Source organism: Adiantum capillus-veneris, chromosome 21, assembly GCF_014529385.1.
Source record: "Adiantum capillus-veneris isolate H3 chromosome 21, ASM1452938v2, whole genome shotgun sequence".
Taxonomy (NCBI): Eukaryota; Viridiplantae; Streptophyta; class Polypodiopsida; order Polypodiales; family Pteridaceae; genus Adiantum; species Adiantum capillus-veneris.
The window spans coordinates 1,299,693-1,309,807 of NC_140951.1; the positions used below are offsets into that span (position 1 = coordinate 1,299,693).

At 42.4% G+C, this 10,115-nt stretch overlaps 1 pseudogene across 1 annotated transcript; it reads left to right on the forward strand.

Annotated features, from left to right (window-relative positions):
• The first annotated feature begins 1,053 nt into the window (after nt 1-1,053).
• Nucleotides 1,054-4,852, forward strand: LOC147430442 (G-type lectin S-receptor-like serine/threonine-protein kinase SD2-5 pseudogene; annotated as a pseudogene). The gene is made up of 2 exons (XR_015185620.1): nt 1,054-1,375; nt 1,521-4,852. The product of XR_015185620.1 is annotated as a G-type lectin S-receptor-like serine/threonine-protein kinase SD2-5 pseudogene (transcript).
• The last annotated feature ends 5,263 nt before the right edge of the window (nt 4,853-10,115 follow it).

Here is a 10,115-nt window from a genome sequence, read left to right on the forward strand (position 1 = left end):
AAAGATGTCACGGTGGTTGTACATGAGTTTATCAAGAAAGCAACAAAATCTGTTGTAAACTCAAATGAAACAGGTAGTAGATTCTAGTGTCTCAAAAGTTGTGTTGCAGTAACAAACTCAGTTTACTGACTAGTATGAAATTGGAGATGGGGGTTATGGAAGAGCAACATAAGCATGAGATACAACAGATTCTAATACATCATAATGCTGACATGGCAAAAGTCAAAAATGTCACTAGGTTTGTTCAAGGAATGGACTCAAATTTTGGAAGTAAAGGTTTGCTTGGACGCCACAACTAGCATGGTGATTTTTGGGGATACATAGTGCCAACTTTCCACCATACTTTTGTATGCCATTTTTGTATGATGTGCATTATCTAATCTATAAATTGTGCCAGTTTTTCATTGCATAACGAAAAGTTTACTAGTCACATGGTTTTCATGTAGCTTGACATAACAACATTCTTTGCTTTGCACACGCGCTTGAGACGCTACTCAATGTCCAAGTCAATAGCCCAATTTAATTTTTGCATTTCAATACACTACAATCTTTTACATGTAAACATATTGATTCCAACAACACATCAACACTATACCACATATCGCTTCATTGGCAAGGCCACCACGCGCGACTAGTTGCTTTTACTTTTATCTTTTTTATTGTTGTATTTTATATTGTTTTTCTTTCTTGACAGAAAAGACAGTGTTTTGATTTTGAACTAACTTGTTTATCATGCCAACAAATCAGCGCTAGAAAAATACATCCTAACCAGTGAAAATAAGGGCAAACTTGAAATTCTCTCGGTTTTTAGGTCAAAATTTGAAGCTTTTGCTGGTAAATTACACTAAATCTTGTGTAAATTTCCTAGAGGCAAGCTCAAACTGGACCCCTGCTGAACAAAGTATAATTTTACAGGGTGTAAGACTAAAAGTATTCGGATTCCTTTCCACTGTAGATGAGATGTGGATTGTTGAGAACTTGCGGCATGGATCCCTTTGGCACACAGCTCGCGTGTGTAGGCAGAGTGCAGGGAGAGGAAAGCCTCGTCCGGGTCCATCCAGTCCCTTTCTTTATTCAATGCCGCCTTATTGAACCCAATCTTCACCACCGCGCTGAGGACCGCACGCGCCTTGAAGTCATGGTTAAAGTCACCGTAAAACCTCGCTTTCGCCCATCTTGCTCACATCACCGCCTCCTCATCTCACCTTGAAGTGCGCTCCCATTCTCTCTCTGTCTAGAAGCTCACCCTCTTGCTCCTTTTTTGTCGTTCTCTGTTGGTTTAGGGTTGCCTTCTGGCGAGCAGGTCGCCCAATTCTCCTGCAAGCCAATCAGAATTTGGGTGTCTGGTTTCCCTGGCTGCGGCTTTGGATTGCAGGTGAGCTTGCGTGGTGTTATTAAGGCACAAAGGAGGGATTGGACAGGTTGAGCTTGGTTTGAGCTGATAATTGACAATTTGAAAGTTCAAGCACATTTGAAATTGAAACAATTTCAGCAGCTGAAAGGGAATTTTACTGAAGCAGGGTGGAAGGCAGAGGCAAATGCAGAATTTTTACTTGTTCGAGTTGTCATAATCCACCGCCCAGCGTGTCCTGAATGTAAAGCTGAACTTTCTGGCTTTGTTTCCTGCACATTGCTAAGCACTAGCTTGATGTTTATGGAAAAGATAGATTTGCAGAGTAATGGCTGTCAGGTTCCTCTACTTTGGCATGGATCTTTGGATTTGGACATGCTTGGTTCTTCGTGGTAAAGTACCATGGATTCTTCGGTCAGATTAATAGGTGGGTGAATTTTGTGAGCATCAAATCTGATGCTTTTGGTCAGATTGATCTTTCTGTTATGGATGTGAAGAAAGATAGGCAAGAGAAATGGGTAGAAGCTGCTCTCCCATGTCCGTGTATTGTTCTCACACAACAGATGATGGGACTGGCTGGGTTTCCAAGAATCAGGATCTCCAAAATTCTGGTGGTTGCTAAAGTTTTAGCTCTCCTCGTCTTGGTATGCTTGTTTCCTCTCAGATGTGTGGGCGTCTACCAGGGTTTTATAGATTCAAAGCTGTCTATATCTGCAATGGACTTTGTAGACAATGATGGCACTTTCTTGAACTCTATGAAGGCCGAGTTTTCAGCAGCCCTTTTTACCTTTCTCACTGGGCATGCATCCGTCTACCTATGTATACGGCATAACCCGTCACAGCAGATTGTGTGGACTGCTAACCGGGATTTACCAGCCTCAACCTCAGATAAATTTGTTTTTACTCCAGGTGTGGGTGCTTATTTGGCACATGAAAATGGCGCTAATGTGCTATGGTCTACCAATACTACAGGGAAGGGTGTTACTAGGATAGAGCTGCTGGATACAGGGAACCTTGTTTTGTTGAATGCGGAAAACAAAACTGTGTGGCAAAGCTTTGATCACCCAACAGATACTCTTTTGAAAGATCAGGTTCTTAGACCTCAGCTTGGTATGAAGCTTGTCAGCAGCACATCGGGTACAAATTTGTCATCTGGCCCATACACGCTTTCGCTGGAAGGAGGGGATTTACATCTTGTCTTTTCTGGAAATGGGGACTTAGCACTTCCCTACTGGAGTATGTCACAAGAGAACCGGCTTGTACACTATCTAGCTGGTGCTCCTATGTATGCCATGCTGAATTCTACAGGGTTGAGTCTTGTGAGGAAGGACGCAGTGGTGCTCTCACTCATTCCTTTGTTCAGCAATGCAACTCTGTGCAGAGCTACTTTAGAGGCGGATGGAAATTTCAATCTCTATGTCTTTTCTTCCAATGTGTGGACTCCACTGTTTACTGCACTTGAGAGTGGCTGTGATTTGCCCCTTTTTTGTGGCCGCCTCGGCCTCTGCAGCGGTGACCAATGCATGTGTCCCGGTCCCCTTCAGCCTGTGAATAAGAATAACATCACCCAAGGTTGTCAAGGGTTAACCATGGCGTCATGTGCCAATACCTCTTCCTCTTCCCACTTTGAGAAAATTGGTGACAATCTGGATTATTTTGCAAATGCTTATGTTCTACCACCAATGACTTCTGGGCTAGAATCATGCAAAGGTCTTTGCATGCGGAATTGCTCTTGCAGTGCTTTCTTCTTCCACAACAAAACTGGGTTTTGCTACAGTTATTCCCAGCTCGGAACTGTGCAAAGCACAAGCGATTCAAAGCATTCTCTTTATCTTAAAATTATTGGAGTCAGTGAGGCTCAGGGGAAGGGACCTTCTGGATCTACAGAATCAAGTGGGCAGGGCTGGCCTTCCTTTGTGATACCCATGATAATTGGAGGCAGTGTAGCAATCATCATCGCTATGATTGCCACCTTCTGCTACTGGTACTGCAAGCTACATAGGCTGACGTTAACAACTGAGAGTGATGCTGATGAGGATGTATTCCTTGATGCAATCCCGGGCTTACCGACCAGATTTTCTTTCAGGGAACTGCAGCTCGCAACAAACAGTTTCAGCAAAAAACTTGGGACAGGTGGTTTTGGGTCTGTTTATGAGGGACTTTTACCTGACAGAACCAAGGTGGCTGTAAAGCAGCTGGAAAGCGTTGGACAAGGAAAGAAAGAGTTCCGAGCTGAAGTAGGTATCATCGGGAGCATCCATCATGTTCACCTTGTGCAGCTCCGAGGGTTTTGTGCTGAGGGTCTGCACAGGCTTTTGGTGTATGAGTACATGTCTAATGGGTCCCTCGATAAATTTCTTTTCCCGGCTGTGGGTAGTACGAAGTTGCTAGATTGGAATACAAGGTACAAAATAGCCCTGGGGACAGCTAGAGGGTTGGCTTACCTTCACAATGACTGCAGAGAGAAAATCATTCATTGTGACATCAAGCCTGAGAATATTCTTTTAGATGAAAACTTCACTGCAAAAGTGTCTGACTTTGGTTTGGCAAAGCTGCTGAACAAAGAGCAGAGTCAAGTGTTCACAACAATGAGAGGGACAAGGGGGTACCTCGCACCAGAGTGGCTAATGAATCTAGCTATCTCAGAAAAGAGTGATGTGTATAGTTTTGGTATGGTTCTGCTAGAGATCATAAGTGGACGGAAAAACTATGAGCCGTCTGAGAATTCTGAAAAGTGCTATTTTCCTGCTTATGCATTTACACAAGCAGAACATGGGTGTCTTGAACAGCTTGTAGACGACAGGCTAAGGGGAACTGTGAACATTCCTCAGGCAATTGAAGCAGTGAAGGTTGCTTTGTGGTGCATACAGGAGGAGATCTCAATGAGGCCTTCCATGGCAAAAGTGGTGCAGATGTTGGAAGGAAATTCCAGAGTGACAGAGCCACCTCTTTCCTCTCAGTTTGCGATTCGGCTCCACGCCCGCATGGTTGAGGCTGCCAATTCCAGTCAGCACACTTCCAGCACTTCAGATGTGAATAGCCAAGGCTTGATTTCTGCTGTACAACTCTCAGCAGCAAGATGAGACTCCAGCAATTTTGAAGCTCTTGCTGGGATTTGGCTTCGGCAATTTTGAAGCAGTTGCTTGGTTATGGCCTCCCCTGGTTGGAGGTACTTTTGGCAGACTTCTACAAGGTTTCACTGCATTTATCGGACCTATAAATTGATTGGGGTGTCGTCTGCTCTGTGTACACTATGTGAGATGCGTCGCTGTAGATACCTTTTGCAGTTTGCTCTGCCAATCGTCTAGTGAAAATAGAGCACTAGTCAAGCACACACCATTTTTTAACCTTATAAGCAGATGAGAGCCCATCTAATATTTAAGGTTCAGGAGGTTTGGACCCTAAATATAATCATGTGGGGTTTCATGGTATGAATGGAGAGCCACGTTAAGATTGTACAAAACAACATTTTTTCATGAGTTGACCGTCTGTTTCGTAGCATGTCTATTGCTCGTGTGTTTCTAGAGTCTCTGTTTTCTGTACAGTTTGTTCAGGAGTTCATTAGCTTGTTAGCAAGGACTGCCTAGGAGCAATGTCCAGGTGCTCGTCAAATTATTGATCTGCTTTTCTTGTTGTTGTCATATGGCTTTTTATGTTGCCACCTGTGGTGTGGAAGGATGAATTCTTTTTCTTTTTGGGAACATGGAATGCTGGCAGTTGGCCGATCTGCAACGTAGGGGCGTAAGCTGAAAGCATTGTAGCTTCAGCCAGGATATTCGGCCATTGCTTTGGCGGGGTAGGATCAGGACCCTGTGGGGCATATATATGTGCATGCGTACATATGCTGTGGCATTGGTATGCATGCACATATGAGATGATGTGACCCAACCACCCATCCTTATTGAGGCGTATGTATGTATGTATGTGGTACGCATGTATGGACACGTGTGCATACATTTGTAGACATTACATACACATACAATTGTATGTGTGATGTTCCATTTATGAATGTGTGCATGCATGTATATATGTATATGTACGTATGTATACACATATACATTCAGACATGCCTGCTCCACAGACCCAAACTTGTACATGTGTCATTGAAGCTTACCTCTTAATTTCAAATTAGAAGGTGCCTAAGCACTGTAAAGGCCGGCTCTCTTTCACCATGAGGCACTAAATGACAACTTGACCTATTTAAGGATAAGCAGATGGCCTATGATCATCGAGTGATATGGGCCGTCCATTTCCGAGGCCGATGCGTGCCAATGAGAAACAAACCATAATGCACAAGTATTCTTCGCTCTTTGCACAACCTCAGGTAGCTTTTCAAAACGTAGCACTGTTGAGATCTGTTGACAGAACCACTACCTGCCAACGTTTCAAGAAACACAAGGAATAAAATTGCCGATCCTCAAGCCAAAGATGCACTGCCTAAACTACTACTCTTCCAAGCGTGCTCTTCTCTAGGGATAAAAAATTTACGCGCTTTGATACCATGTCAATGTTGACGATTTGAGAGAGAGAGAGAGAGAGAGAGAGAGAGAGAGAGTGTTGAACCAACCAACCGGGCAATGAAATAGATATCATACAATGGGGGCTAGGTGTTTCTTATATACTAACGTGGGGGTCTTAAGTACCCTCCTCAGCAAATTGCTCTACCTAGAACTTTGATAAGAAAGTAAAATAAATACCTAAAGGCAAAACAAATATTGGGCTCACATTGGGCCATTCACTCAAGATGCTATAACTTTAACATGCCAAACTTCTGAATTTGCCACATGTGTCATACTTCCACATTTCAATCCTACATTTCTTGCTTATCTAATCAAATTTTTGCACTCTAGGGCATCTCGTACACAAGTTGGCATTTGTCATCGATCTCTCTCTCTCTCTCTCTTTTTCACTTTAGCTTGTAAGCAAGCTAAGGTGAGGAGAGGAGGGCATGCAATCAAGGGGAGTTGTGGTGTAGAAGCTCCGAATCGAGGAACTATGGCCGTGGGAAATGGGGCTTGCAAACAATAGGGGGCTTCCATCAACCTACACCAAAGTGCTCGCAGAAGACCTTGGTGAGGTCGCCTTGGGGTATCGATGAAATCAACTCTCTCTATTGTTCGTCTGCTATGAGCTGCCCGTCATAAAAGCTCCATGCTTTCACTTTCTTTTTGGGAAGTTGGGTTGCCCCCACGCAAGCGTAATTGTTCGATAAGATGCGGTTATGCACAAAGGAGCACCCTTATCTATTGTATTTTTGTCAGCATGGCTATTTGTCACTTCTTTTTTTTGCCATACTTACAATTGTGAGTTCAGAGAATTTATATTCACCTTGTCACTTTTATGTTTTATTGATGCTTACAAAGATTTTGGGCAAGTGGAAGGACAAATCTAAGGAAGGTCCACAGAGAGCACATTAGAGTGAAAAAGAAACAGTTCGTTTTTGAAGACAAACTCTTCTCCAAAGGGGGATTACTGTGAATCAAGTGTCTTGGGCAAGTGGCTATTAGTCCACATGGCATACAATTCAAGGGCTTCAGTAGAAAGGGCTATTTAAGGACAGGTTGGGTGGAGATCAATATGCTATTTTCCTCTGTTTCACACTTCTGTTCATGTCACTCAACGAGCAAAGGTCCAAAGGACTTTAGGATCCCTCTCTCATTGAATCACTTCCTAGGCTTATTCATCAATTGCAATCTCCATTGTTCGATAAGATGGGGTTATGCACAAAGGAGCACCCTTACCTATTGTATTTTTGCCAGCATGGCTTTTTGTCACTTCTTTTTTTTGCCATACTCACAATTGTGAGTTGAGAGAATTTATATTCACCTTGTCACTTTTATGTTTTATTGATGCTTACAAAGATTTTGGTCAAGTGGAAGGACAAATCTAAGGAAGGTCCACAGAGAGCACATTACAGTGAAAAAGAAACAGTTTGTTTTTGAAGACAAACTCTTCTCCAGAGGGGGATTACTGTGAGAACAAGTGTCTTAGGCAAGGGGCTATTAGTCCACATGGCATACAATTCAAGGGCTTCAGTAGCAAGGGCTATTTAAGGACAGGTTGGGTGGAGATCAATATGCTATTTTCCTCTGTTTCACACTTCTGTTCATGTCACTCAATGAGCAAAGGTCCAAAGGACTTTATGACCCCTCTCTCAATGAATCACTTCCTAGGCTTATTCATCAGTTGCAATCTCCATTGTTCGATAAGATGGGGTTATGCAGGAAGAAGTTCCCTTACCTATTGTATTTTTGTCAGCATGGCTATTTGTCACTTCTTTTTTTTGCCATACTCACAATTGTGAGTTGAGAGAATTTATATTCACCTTGTCACTTTTATGTTTTATTGATGCTTACAAAGATTTTGGTCAAGTGGAAGGACAAATCTAAGGAAGGTCCACAGAGAGCACATTAGAGTGAAAAAGAAACAGTTTGTTTTTGAAGACAAACTCTTCTCCAGAGGGGGATTACTGTGAGAACGAGTGTCTTGGGCAAGGGGCTATTAGTCCACATGGCATACAATTCAAGGGCTTCCCTAGCAAGGGCTATTTAAGGACAGGTTGGGTGGAGATTAATATGCTATTTACCTCTGTTTCACACTTCTGTTCATGTCACTCAATGAGCAAAGGTCCAAAGGACTTTAGGACCCCTCTCTCAATGAATCACTTCCTAGGCTTATTCATCAGTTGCAATCTCCATTGTTCGATAAGATGGGGTTATGCACAAAGGAGCACCCTTACCTATTGTATTTTTGTCAGCATGGCTATTTGTCACTTCTTTTTTTTGCCGTACTCACAATTGTGAGTTGAGAGTATTTATATTCACCTTGTCACTTTTATGTTTTATTGATGCTTACAAAGATTTTGGTCAAGTGGAAGGACAAATCTAAGGAAGGTCCACAGAGAGCACATTAGAGTGAAAAAGAAACAGTTTGTTTTTGAAGACAAACTCTTCTCCAGAGGGCGATTACTGTGAGAACAAGTGTCTTGGGCAAGGGGCTATTAGTCCACATGGCATACAATTCAAGGGCTTCAATAGCAAGGGCTATTTAAGAACGGGTTTCCTCTTTTTCACACTTCTGTTCATGTCACTCAATGAGCAAAGGTCCAAAGGACTTTAGGACCCCTCTCCCAATGAATCACTTCCTAGGCTTATTCATCAGTTGCAATCTCCATTGTTCGATAAGATGGGGTTATGCACAAAGGAGCACCCTTACCTATTGTATTTTTGTCAGCATGGCTATTTGTCACTTCTTTTCTTTGCCATACTCACAATTGTGAGTTGAGAGAATTTATATTCACCTTGTCACTTTTATGTTTTATTGATGCTTACAAAGATTTTGGTCAAGTGGAAGGACAAATCTAAGGAAGGTCCACAGAGAGCACATTAGAGTGAAAAAGAAACAGTTTGATTTTGCAGACAAACTCTTCTCGAGAGGGGGATTATTGTGAGAACAAGTGTCTTGGGAAAGGGGCTATTAGTCCACATGGCATACAATTCAAGGGCTTCAGTAGCCAGGGCTATTTAAGGACGGGTTGGGTGGAGCTCAATATGCTATTTTCCTCTGTTTCACACTTCTGTTCATGTCACTCAATGAGCAAAGGTCCAAAGGACTTTAGGACCCCTCTCTCAATGAATCACTTCCTAGGCTTATTCATCAGTTGCAATCTCCATTGTTCGATAAGATGGGGTTATCCAGAAAGGAGTTCCCTTACCTATTGTATTTTTGTCAGCATGGCTATTTGTCACTTCTTTTTTTTGCCATACTCACAATTGTGAGTTGAGAGAATTTATATTCACCTTGTCACTTTTATGTTTTATTGATGCTTACAAATATTTTGGTCAAGTGGAAGGACAAATCTAAGGAAGGTCCACAGAGAGCACATTAGAGTGAAAAAGAAACAGTTTGTTTTTGAAGACAAACTCTTCTCCAGAGGGGGATTACTGTGAGAACGAGTGTCTTGGGCAAGGGGCTATTAGTCCACATGGCATACAATTCAAGGGCTTCCCTAGCAAGGGCTATTTAAGGACAGGTTGGGTGGAGATTAATATGCTATTTACCTCTGTTTCACACTTCTGTTCATGTCACTCAATGAGCAAAGGTCCAAAGGACTTTAGGACCCCTCTCTCAATGAATCACTTCCTAGGCTTATTCATCAGTTGCAATCTCCATTGTTCGATAAGATGGGGTTATGCACAAAGGAGCACCCTTACCTATTGTATTTTTGTCAGCATGGCTATTTGTCACTTCTTTTTTTTGCCGTACTCACAATTGTGAGTTGAGAGAATTTATATTCACCTTGTCACTTTTATGTTTTATTGATGCTTACAAAGATTTTGGTCAAGTGGAAGGACAAATCTAAGGAAGGTCCACAGAGAGCACATTAGAGTGAAAAAGAAACAGTTTGTTTTTGAAGACAAACTCTTCTCCAAAGGGCGATTACTGTGAGAACAAGTGTCTTGGGCAAGGGGCTATTAGTCCACATGGCATACAATTTAAGGGCTTCAATAGCAAGGGCTATTTAAGAACGGGTTTCCTCTTTTTCACACTTCTGTTCATGTCACTCAATGAGCAAAGGTCCAAAGGACTTTAGGACCCCTCTCCCAATGAATCACTTCCTAGGCTTATTCATCAGTTGCAATCTCCATTGTTCGATAAGATGGGGTTATGCACAAAGGAGCACCCTTACCTATTGTATTTTTGTCAGCATGGCTATTTGTCACTTCTTTTCTTTGCCATACTCACAATTGTGAGTTGAGAGAAT